Genomic DNA, 12,102 nt, shown 5'->3' on the forward strand with positions numbered 1-12,102 from the left:
CACTGCCTTGTACATGATGGTGTTGTATGATCCAGCCCGTGTAGGCCCCACCACGAAAACTTCGGACGAAATCTCTATCATATGTTTGTTCCAGCTTATTCTGCAAGCCAATCCTTGTTTTGTTTTGAGTTGTGGTATTCGAGTTGCTTCAATGTCAAATGTTGATTCCATACCTTCCCTAAGCGGTGTTCTCATACTCCGATGTGAATACCAATCCTTCATGATAATCGAGATTGTCATGTCAATCCTTTTTCAACCGGCGTGTTTCTCTTCAAGTGGATCCGATCATTTCAACTTCTGCAAGATCATTGATCAGTTCTTCTCAACGGTGTTCGTTTCATCTGTCTCCAAGTTGCCTTTGTTTTTCCCGCCCACCCACCCTTTTTCCTCAAGGACTCAGATTTCTTTATCAAGTATCCTTTTATTCTTGTGAAGTCTCTCCATTCTTTTTTTCCGTCAATATCCTTATCTGGCGATTCTCATGAAGATTCTAATGGAGCTCCAAGTTCGTCATTCTTCATTCTTTTCTTCTCCGGTGGTTTCAATACAAGCTTTTGGTGTTGATCATATCCTTTCCTCATTTCAGAAGTTTTATCATACCGATGCTCATCATATTCATTCATTTCTCGCTATTCAATTATTCCGGAGTGCTGAAGATATCTCGGAAGGCTCGTCTTTTCCTTCAAGATCCGTTCAAACCTAATCCGAGGTTGTTATCTCTTTCAAGCCATTTTAATTCAACCGGGGCAACCTCTCTCTTAAATCTATTCAACGGTGTTTTCTTTTGAGTGGGCCCTAACCCACAGGTCTTTTTCCAGGATCTTACTTGATTCTTCTCATTTTCCCGGAGCTATCCTCAAATTTCTTTTTGAAGTTTGACGTAAGAATGATTTATCATCAGTCAAATGCCTTTCTCCAAGATCGGTTAAATTCTTTCATCGTTGGCTCAACCTCTTCGCTTTTGATTCATCCCGGAGTGTCTCAATAATTCATGGTGGTGTCTCTCATCGTCATTCTCTGTATTTGAAGACCGAAGAAGATTTTTCTCTCAATCTCGCTTCATTCTTTTCAAGATTTGTGATTCTAGCTTGTTGCCATCCTCTCATAATTGTATTCGATTGTGAGAATTCTTTTCACCCATCCGGTGTAATTCAGGAGTCTTTTCAATTTGATTCTCTAGAGGCCATCATCTCATAATTATTCATTCTCAGCTTTCATCTCTTTTTCTCTAAATCTTACCGGAGCATCGTTCAAATATCCTCTAATCGGCTCGTGAACTCTTCGTTCTCTTGTATCTAAATCCTCTCTAGTATCTTCGTTCATTTCATAATTCTTCCCGGTGTTTCTTTATCTTTACTTTGTTCATAACCAATTCTTACGGTGGTTCGTTCAAGACTTCTCGTCATTCGTTTATCATATCAACTCTTTCGTTCTTTTGAATCCTACCGGTGGATCATTGAAGACCTTTCTCAAGTTTGCACAATATCTCTCTTAATCTTTTCTCCGAGAATAAGTAGCATGCCAAATCCATTGATTGCCATCTATTATATAGGTGAAGGATACGCATAATGTAATTCTTATTCTTGTTTCATCGGGTGAACTCAATTCCCTATTCTGGAGGCTCATCCAAATTCTTGATCTCATTTGTTTATCTTTCTTTTCCGGAGTTCCAAGCTCTCGCAATTGTATCTTCACGGAGATACACCTAAAGCATTGCAGGGTTTCACCTTGTGTTTTCAACTTCCCTTTTCTTCTCGTTATCTTTTTGTTATCAGAGTTCTTCATGGAGGTTCTACATGATGGTTCATCTATGATTTAATTCATTCTCGAAGTGTTCATCGAGATTCTTTTCTAAGAAGCTCAAGCTTTCTTCATATTGTAATTCGGAGTGCAATTCTTTCTTCCGTATCATTGGAGGTGGTATTATGTCATTCTTGATATTTTGAATTCATGTTTCATGATTCACATGTTGTCATGAATGAGATATTTTAAATCCATCAATCTCGTCATTGGAATTGTCTTGGGTTATATTTCACCTAAAGCCTTCCCTAAGGATTGTTGTTATATGGTGCTCATAAATGACCCAAGTTCTTCATCTATCCTCCCGGTGAAATAGCGTTCGCGTCTCCTTGTTCATTCCAATCCAATTCTTTTCCGTGAGTGGCAGGTTGTCACCTCATAATTTGAGATGTATTCCATAAGACCATATCAAGCTTATTCTTTTCGTTGTTGGTTTTCCAACAACTCCGTTATAGCTTTTGTTGTTAGCGTGCTCCCTCGAGATCTTGTTTCCCTTCGTTCATCCCATTCCATTCTACTCTTTTGGTTCCGGAGTCATTGTGATGTTGCTCTTTTCTCTCATCATCTTGGATCGTGTTCTTTTCGTGCCTATCCATTTAACCGGACTGTCGTGCCCTCGGCTCAAGTTCTTTTCATCTTATCAAGCCTAGCATCCCTTCTCAACCGGAGTACTGCTCAACGTTGTTCTTCCTTGTTCCTCTTTGCTAACGGAGTGCTTTCAACTTCATGTATCTCCGTTGTATTCTTTTCTCGAAATGGCTTAACTTTTGCAAGGTTCTTTGGTCTCACTCGTTTGTCAAAGAAGCAACTTAGTTTTACCTCTCCTCTTCCTATTCCTTTTCCCTCCGGTGCCATCCTAGATCTCGGGACGAGATCCTATCGTAGTGGTGGAGTGTTGTAACGCCCCGAATCCGATGCTCCAGATGCCTTCCTTTATTTTAGTTATTGTCATGTGATCATTATGTTTGTGCAATATCATAATTGTTTTGCATATTTGTTTTTCCTATGTTGTTGCCATGTTCATGATGAGTGCCTTGTTGTCTTGCTTCTTGCTTCATGTTCATCTTTTATTATATTACATTGTGCCTCCTTGCCTTTTTATATGCTTCATGATGTGATGTTGCCTTTGTCATTTATGTTGCATTTGCATCATGATCATCATTGTGGTTTGGATATCTATCGTGTGTATATTTGTGGTGGGCTTGTTATATTTATGAACTCCTTCTCCTCATCTTCTTTGTGTTCCATCTTGCCCTTCCATCTAAACCATCATCAAGTGCAACACCGCATGATTAGCTTCTTCTTTTCAATTCTCACACATTTATTGTAAGTGGCATTTTCCTGTCCCAGTCAAATGTTCACTTATTTTCGGTAAATCTTGCTCCATGCCTTATACCTCTCTGTCAAATTTCATTCATTTTGGAGTTGTTTTGGTTGGGTTCAAAAATGGCTCAAGTTTGAATTAAATTCAAACTTGAATTATTTTTATACCTTTAAAAATGGCCAAAACAATTTATTCAAATACTGCATAAATCCAGGACTGCATATATATCTTTATCCCTGTGAGTTTCCTTCCCAAAACCCCTGGCCTTTTCAATCTTGGAGATGTCTAATTATTTTAGGCAGAATAAAAGAAAGGAAGGAAGGCCTCAATTCCATCCGTAGCCCACCTGGGCCTTTCTTTCCCCGGCCCAGCCGAGCCGAACGGCCACCTGCTCCCTCCCTCACGGCGTCTCCTTCCTCCAGAGTACAGCAGCAGCAGCGCCATGAGCAGGAGGCTCACGGACGTCGAGGCTAGCGCCTGCCTGCGCCCCTATAAAGCCCCGCAGCGACCCCTAGGGTTTCCTCCTCCCTCCTCCTTCCCTCCTCGCGCCGCCATCTCTCTTCCTCCCCTTTGTTTTCCCTTCTTCTTCAAGATCAGAGAGCACCACTGAGAGCAGAGAAATAAACCATCGATGCCCGTCGTCGTTCTCGCGGCCGGAGGGCCTCAAGCTCGTCTTCGACATGTCGTCCTGCACCCCGTCACCCTCCTCGACCCATCCCCGCAGTTAGTTGGGCGGGAGCCTCCCCAACGCGCCTCCCTGCCGTCGCCGTCGCCATGGCCGGTCGAGCCAAGCCGAGCTCGAGCCCGGTGTCGTCCATGTCGTGGTGGCCTTCTTCTTCCTTTGGAGCGACCTCCACGTGCCGGATCGCCAAGTCCAGTGCCCCGTCGCGGTCTTCTTCCCCTGCTTCCTCTACGTCACGGATCGAACACCATCTCGCCTTCACGCCATCGGCCACGTCGTCTCCCTCCTCTGCTTCCTCTGCTTCCACTTCCTTCACGGTCAGAATTTCGACAAGGTTCAGAGCTCCCTCCCGTCGTCTCCGGCGTGTATCCGTCGACCTCACCGTGTCATATGGTGAGCTGGGTAACGCCCCTTCCTCTCCGTTCCTTCCTCTCGATGTTTGATCACCCGCATGCTTCGCCTGATCATCACCATGCCGTGTGCCCGAGACGAGCTGCTGCTCGACCTCGAGTTCCCTCGCACCCGAGACGCTCGCTCACTGCGCGCCTGCTCCACACACGCACACACCCCCGCACGCGAGTGCACGCGCAAGGGCCTCGCCTTGCCCCGATTGCATCTGTCGACTGCATCCTGTATGCCATGGTTGAGGTACTCGAGCTCCTCACACCCATGCGCCCTTCCTGCATAGCACACACATCATGCGCACATCCCACCGCGGCCACCGCAAGCCTTTTCCACAGCCCCGCCGGCGCATGGTAGCCGCAGCAGTCGCCGCTGCTTGTTCCTGTCGCCGACGAAAATCAGTCGTCCGCCATGTAGAAGAAAGCCCCGGCCTTCGCCACAGAACAATAGGTTCATCTGCAGCCGATCCCCCTTTGTATCACAATCACCATACTAGCACAGTGGCTAGTGCCCTCGGTTCTCAATCGAGAGGTTGCGGGTTCGAGTCCCAGGCGCCCCAATTTTGCCATGTTTTTCTTTTCTTTTGCACACACGCACACTTGGGCCCGATTCCACTTCTGGCCGCAGCACTCGAATGCTTCGGGCCCATGCTTGTTTTTTTCCTGCCTGTGGATTTAGTTATTTTCCACTGCATGCATAATTACAGGAATGCCATCATTTTGAATTGCTAATAACTAAATATGCATGCATCCAAATTACACAAACTATATATGTAAAATGCTTAGAATTTTGTCTAGTTTCATAATAGGCAACTTTCACCCATGTTTAAAATGCTTAAAATGTTGTTTGACTAAATTTGCTTTTATGCCATGTTAAAAATGATTTAATTCATAACTAAATAACCGTAACTCGGATTTTAATAAACTTTATATGTAAATGGGGTGGAAAAATGCCTAGTTTAACATGGTGGCCTTACTTTGCATGTTTAACAACTCTAAAATTGTGTTTATGGCAGATTAGTACCAAACCTAAAATATGCATATGAGGATTTTTCCGGACTTGTTGTTTGTTGTTCCGGCCTCATTTAAACTTGCCTTGTTAGGTACTTTTCATTTGCTTCACCCTCTTGCCATGCTAACAACATTTAATCTTGTTGGGTACATAAACGAGAGAGAACTAAATAAGTCATGTGGTGTTTTCTTCAATATGCAACTCAGTTGCATAATGAGCTCCACTTAATTTGTAGGATTGTTTGTGCACCTTTGCCATGCCATGCTTCATTAAAACGGACATGCATCATAGTTGATTGTGCATCATACCATGTTCATGTGTTGGTTGTTTACTATGTTGTGTGCTTCTTTTCGGTGTTTGCTTCTTCGGGTTGGTTCTGATCACATCGCCCCAATTTTGCCATGTTTTTCTTTTCTTTTGCACACGCACACTTGGGCCCGATTCCACTTCTGGCCGCAGCACTCGAATGCTTCGGACCCATGCTTGTTTTTTTCCTGCTTGTGGATTTAGTTATTTTCCACTTCATGCATAATTACAGGAATGCCATCATTTTGAATTGCTAATAACTAAATTTGCATGCATCCAAATTACACAAACTATATATGTAAAATGCTTAGAATTTTGTCTAGTTTCATAATAGGCAACTTTCACCCATGTTTAAAATGCTTAAAATGTTGTTTGACTAAATTTGCTTTTATGCCATGTTAAAAATGATTTAATTCATAACTAAATAACCGTAACTCGGATTTTAATAAACTTTATATGTAAATGGGGTGGAAAAATGCCTAGTTTAACATGGTGGCCTTACTTTGCATGTTTAACAACTCTAAAATTGTGTTTATTGTAGATTAGTACCAAACCTAAAATATGCATATGAGGATTTTTCCGGACTTGTTGTTTGTTGTTCCGGCCTCATTTAAACTTGCCTTGTTAGGTACTTTTCATTTGCTTCACCCTCTTGCCATGCTAACAACATTTAATCTTGTTGGGTACATAAACGAGAGAGAACTAAATAAGTCATGTGGTGTTTTCTTCAATATGCAACTCAGTTGCATAATGAGCTCCACTTAATTTGTAGGATTGTTTGTGCACCTTTGCCATGCCATGCTTCATTAAAACGGACATGCATCATAGTTGATTGTGCATCATACCATGTTCATGTGTTGGTTGTTTACTATGTTGTGTGCTTCTTTTCGGTGTTTGCTTCTTCGGGTTGGTTCTGATCACATCGCGTTTGTGAGGACCCGTTCGTCTACGTCCGTTTGTCTTCTTCATGGACTCATTCTTCTTCCTTGCGGGATTTCAGGAAAGATGATCATACCCTCGAAATCACTTCTATCTTTGCTTGCTAGATGCTTGCTCTTTTGCTATGCCTATGCTGCGATACCTACCACTTTCTTATCATGCCTCCTATATTGTGAACCAAGCCTCTAACCCACCTTGTCCTAGCAAACCGTTGATCGGCTATGTTACCGCTTTGCTCATCCCCTCCTATAGCATTGTTAGTTGCAGGTGAAGATTGAAGCTTGTTCCTTGTTGGAACATGGAGATGTTGTTCCTTGTTGGAACATGGTTACTTGTTGGGATATCACAATATCTCTTATTTAATTAGTGCATCTATATACTTGGTAAAGGGTGGAAGGCTCGGCCTTATGCCTGGTGTTTTGTTCCACTCTTGCCACCCTAATTTCCGTCATATCGGTGTTATGTTCCCGGATTTTGCGTTCCTTACGCGGTTGGGCTATTATGGGAACCCCTTGACAGTTCGCCTTGGATAAAACTCTTCCAGCAATGCCCAACATTGGTTTTACCATTCGCCACCTAGCCTTTTCTTTTACCTTGGGAGTCGCGCTCCTGAGGGTCATTATTATTTTATCCCCCCTGGGCCAGTGCTCCACTGAGTGTTGGTCCAAACTGTCAGCCGCCGGTGGCCACCAGGGGCAACTCTGGGCTGGCCTACCGGAAGTTTGGACAATCTGAGTGTGCCCTGAGAACGAGATATGTGCAGCTCCTATCGGGATTTGTCGGCACATTCGGGCGGTGTTGCTGGACTTGTTTTACCATTGTCGAAATGTCTTGTAACTGGGATTCCGAGTCTGATCGGGTCTTCCAGGTAGAAGGAATATCCTTCGTTGACTGTGAGAGCTTGTTTTGGGCTAAGTTGGGACTCCCCTGCAGGGATTTGAACTTTCGAAAGTCGTGCCCGTGGTTATGGGCAGATGGGAATTTGTTAACGTCCAGTTGTAGAAAACCTGAAGTTGACCTTAATTAAAATACATCAACCGCGTGTGTAACCGTGATGGTCTCTTTCCGGTGGAGTCCGGGAAGTGAACATGGTGTTGGAGTTATGCTTGACGTAGGTTGTCCTAGGATCACTTCTTGATCATAGTTTCTCGATCGTGCTTTGCCTTCTCTTCTCGCTCTCATTTGCGTATGTTAGCCACCATATATGCTAGTCGCTTGCTGCAGCTCCACCTCATACCTTTACCTTACCCATAAGCTTAAAGAGTCTTGATCGCGAGGGTGCGAGATTGCTGAGTCCCCGTGGCTCACAAATACTTCCAAAACCAGCTTGCATGTGCCGATGTGATCGTGCAGATGACGCAACCAAGCTCAAGGAGGAGCTCGATGAAGATCTTTTCCTTTGTGTTGTTTCGTTCTAGTTGATCAGTAGTGGAGCCTAGTTGGGGTCGATCGGGGGCCTTGTCACATTTGGGGTTCTTCTTTTATTTTGGTTCCGTAGTCGGACCTTGATTGTATTTGGATGATGTAATGCTTTATTCATGTAATTGTGTGAAGTGGCGATTGTAAGCCAACTATGTATCTCTTTCCCTTATGTATTACATGGGTTGTGTGAAGATTACCTCATTTGCGACATTGCTTTCAATGCGGTTATGCCTCTAAGTCGTGCTTCGACACGTGGGAGATATAGCCGCATCGAGGGCGTTACAAATGACCATGATCACGATAGTAGAAGGACAAGTCCATCACTTGCACAAGAACGAGTGCTAGGTTTAAGATGGCTACAACAATGTCGTGCGGCGCGACTAGCATGCTATTATATCATGGTCGTGGCCCTGCAAACAACAAGAGAAAAAATATATGTTCTCATGCTAGCAAGTTAGAAATGGGATGGAAGTTTGCCGACAAAGACGACAAAATGACTAAAAGGGGAGAAGGCAACGGGCAGCCAAAGAGCTACATCCGGCAACAAGAGCATTGGATTTGAAGGAAAAGCATCATATCAAACGGAGGAAGATGAAGTTGGGGTCGATGACTCAAGATCCAGTTTGAGCCAATACATCGGGGAAGAGGAGAATCACGTAGATTGAGAGGGGGTGGGGGTTGGCTTTGCACCGTGTCATTTTTTGCAGGAACAAAACTTATATTACTCATCAAAGATTGATACAATCAAAGGCACATAATTGTGCAACACCTGGGGATCCTGCACCTAGCCATATGGCGGCACGACTATGTAATCTACCAAAATTTGCCAAAAATGGCTCACCTTGTTCTGACTATGTCGTACATGAGTAATATGAGTCTTCCTCTCTAAAAGCTTCTGTTTAATCTCTTGGACCAAGAAAACAAATCTTGATCTATCTTGCTTCTCACTTGTCACCATACAAATGGCCTCCAAACAATCAGTTTCAACTTGAAAGGGTAGATTGCTCCATTGCATAGATAGTGTGATTCCTTCCGACGGTGCACAAAGTTCAGTTTCTAATGCATCTGTGCATGTTAGTAGGTGACGGCATGCAGCGAGCACTATATTGCCTGTAGTATCTCAAAGAATCACACCCGTGGACGAAGAACCATCAGATGCAAGAAAAGATCCGTTACTGTTCAATTTAACAAAACCTTGCATCATCGGTTTCCACTTCAATTCACTTGGTTCTACTAGCTTAGCCCACGCCGCGCCCCTCGATCAGTCGCGATTATGTAGACTGTGGTCAAAGCAATAGATTAATAAGTAGTCATTCTCTATCAATTAAAGCAAGGAATAACTATACGTATGAAAGTTAAAGATGACAAAGAAGTAGATTTTTTATAACCATGCATATGACTGGACACAAACAGAACAATTAACATTAGCACACCTCTAACAAGAACTACATATTGAAACCATATACAGCTCACCCTGCATAGTGAGCTGTACATGCAGATACAAACACTGTGATAATAAGTCGCAAGCAGTTTTCACTAGATTAGATCATCCTAGTATAACCTCCTGCAGGATTAGTGCCTGTAATAAAGTGGTAGAGAGCAGAAAATCCTTGGACATGCCCGATATGTGGATATGCTCCTGTGTATGTGATGATTGGATCCTCGCTATGTGGATGTTGATGATACATATGAAGTGGCAACACATTAGAGAAATTGTTGCATATCTTTGCTAAAATCATTGTTTGTGATTCTCTTTTGCCGTAAATATCTGTTCCTTTGTGACTTCAAGGGCATAGTAGTTATGGTCATTGGTAGAAATGTTGTAATCTACACAGATACATTCCAAAGCCACTGGAGCAACTTTCTGTTTGGCTTCATCTTCTGTGTCAGCTAGTTTTCATTCAAAAGTCATTGAAGATTCTCTGTGGCTGTATTTTTCACGTGGAAGGTCTATCAGTATAGATGCTTGCACCATGCCCCCATGAACATTCCAGTGAGTATAGCCTTGTATTTGTAAGCGAATTGCCAAACTTAATGTTTCAAGAATTGGACGCCTTGAAACATATACTATTAGGTTCTCCCACTGCATATAAAAATATTAGATATAATATATTGGATAAGCATGGAGGTTTACTGAACTGCTTGCATTGCCGCGATTGAAATGGGGCTGATCTTCTAAGCAACTTAGTGCTGGGTGCTTCCCCTTCTTCTTAACTTGCGTTCTCGTAGAGGATGCTCCCTTGAAACAGTAAGCTTCGTCCATTGTACTGTGTTTAACTGTGCGTGAACTGTGACTTTCCTTGGTAGTGTATGAACGGTTATATAGTGGGTACAAAAGTGGATGAGTCATCATTGTAGATCTTTCAGCTCGCCAAATGACACACATTTTCTGTACAGTATTTCTTCGAGCGACATGCTCGGTTCCACGTGGAATTAAGAAGAAACATGGGAGGCTACCGGCCATGTTGTGTATAGAGGCCAGACGTGTCAGCAGCCCACTGTCACCCCTTGCCACTACTGAAGATCGAAGCACAGGGGCTGGTGTCGACAACGGCATGATGGCTACAGTGCCGGAAACATGGCCCAAGTCGACCAGGCCCAGGAAGATTCCCCAGTGGTTTGCTAGCCCAAACTTGGCCCGTTAACTCGGGTGTAATAGTACTTATAGATGTTACTCGCTTTCTCTTCTCCCTGGCGATGGACCAGGTGGCTACAGCCAATGTATCGATAGAGAAGTGTGGGTGGTTGGGTGGATAGCTTCTGAAATTCAAACCCCTAGCTCCTTTTCCCCAATTTCGCCTAGCTAGTGTGAGCCAGATCCGAGATCCTCACAGTTGGTAATCAGAGCCTTTCGTCCTGGATCTTCCCCTGCATCACCACTACACCAGATTCGGTAACTGCCGACAACGCCAAGCCATGGAGGAGCTGAGCGACGAGAGCCGCACCGTGTTCGATCTACTTCGTCACGAAATCTCCGTCGATTTGGACCAGAAGCTCAAGGCGCAAGGCGAATCTCTGCTCAAGTCCAATAACAAGATGTTGGCGGCTAACAACTCGGCGCTCGACAGTCTTATGTTGGCACGAGCCGATGCCATCCGTGACGAGATAGCCCTTGACCTTGAGTAGGTGAGAGCCGACGTCAACAAGCTCGAGCCCACAGATCCGTGGCTCAAACTGGACGGGAGCTTGTTGTCCCGCAACGGCAGCCAGATTCGAGGGAGCGCCGCGAGCGACGACTTGGCGTTTGAAGGTGACCACCGCGGCAAGGCACACAACATCTATGTGCCTTCTTCGGCAAGAGGTGCGCGTGATTCAATTCATTCGCCCAATTTTTTTGCACATCGCGAGTTCTCTGTTTCGGATGCTGCTAAGTCATCCTCTATTTCTATGCATATGGAAATGCCTCGATTCGACGGCACCAATCCGCGACTCTGGCAGAACCGCTGTGAAGATCAGTTCAGGTTACGGAGTGTGCCTGCGCATAGGTGGAATTCCTTGGCTACTGCCCAATTTGAAGGCGCTGCAACACGTTGGCTGGAGTCTGTGCAATGTCGGATGCCAAACTGCAGCTGGTCTGAATTCTGTTCGGCACTCCAAAGCAGGTTCGGCCGTAATAAGCACCAAACTCTTCTACGCAAGTTGTTTCGCAATACCCAAACAAGTACAGTGGAGGATTACGTAGAGCGTTTTGCAGAGTTGTATGACCAGTTGACTGCTTATGAGGATTCACCAAATGCTCTGCACTACACCACCAGATTCCTCGATGGTCTGAAACTGGGTGTTAGAATTGCTGTAGCACTATAGAAACCCAAAGATCTGGATGCGGCTTATGAGCTTGCTTTGTTACATGAAGAGTTAGGAGAAGAGATCACACCGATCAACAGTTACTCAGCTAAGCATGCATCGTCAGTTGCTTCTGCTGTTAATTCTCCCAAGGTTAAATCTATGGAGGAATGAAAGGGGACTGAAAGTATCAAACCTCACTATACTGAAGACAAGTGGTCAGCTCTGCGAGAGTATAGGAGATCTAAGGGCCTTTGTTTTGTCTGTGGAGAAAGGTGGTCTAGGGATCATGTTTGCAAGTCCACTTTGCAGTTGCATTTTGTTCAAGAGATGATCGAACAACTACATGCCAGTTCTACCGAGGACTTTGAAACGTCTAACATGAACATCCATCCTCAACTTCATCTTCAATACATTCCATCAGACTTTCTAT

This window comes from Triticum aestivum, chromosome 4A (assembly GCF_018294505.1).
Source record: "Triticum aestivum cultivar Chinese Spring chromosome 4A, IWGSC CS RefSeq v2.1, whole genome shotgun sequence".
Lineage (NCBI taxonomy): Eukaryota > Viridiplantae > Streptophyta > Magnoliopsida > Poales > Poaceae > Triticum > Triticum aestivum.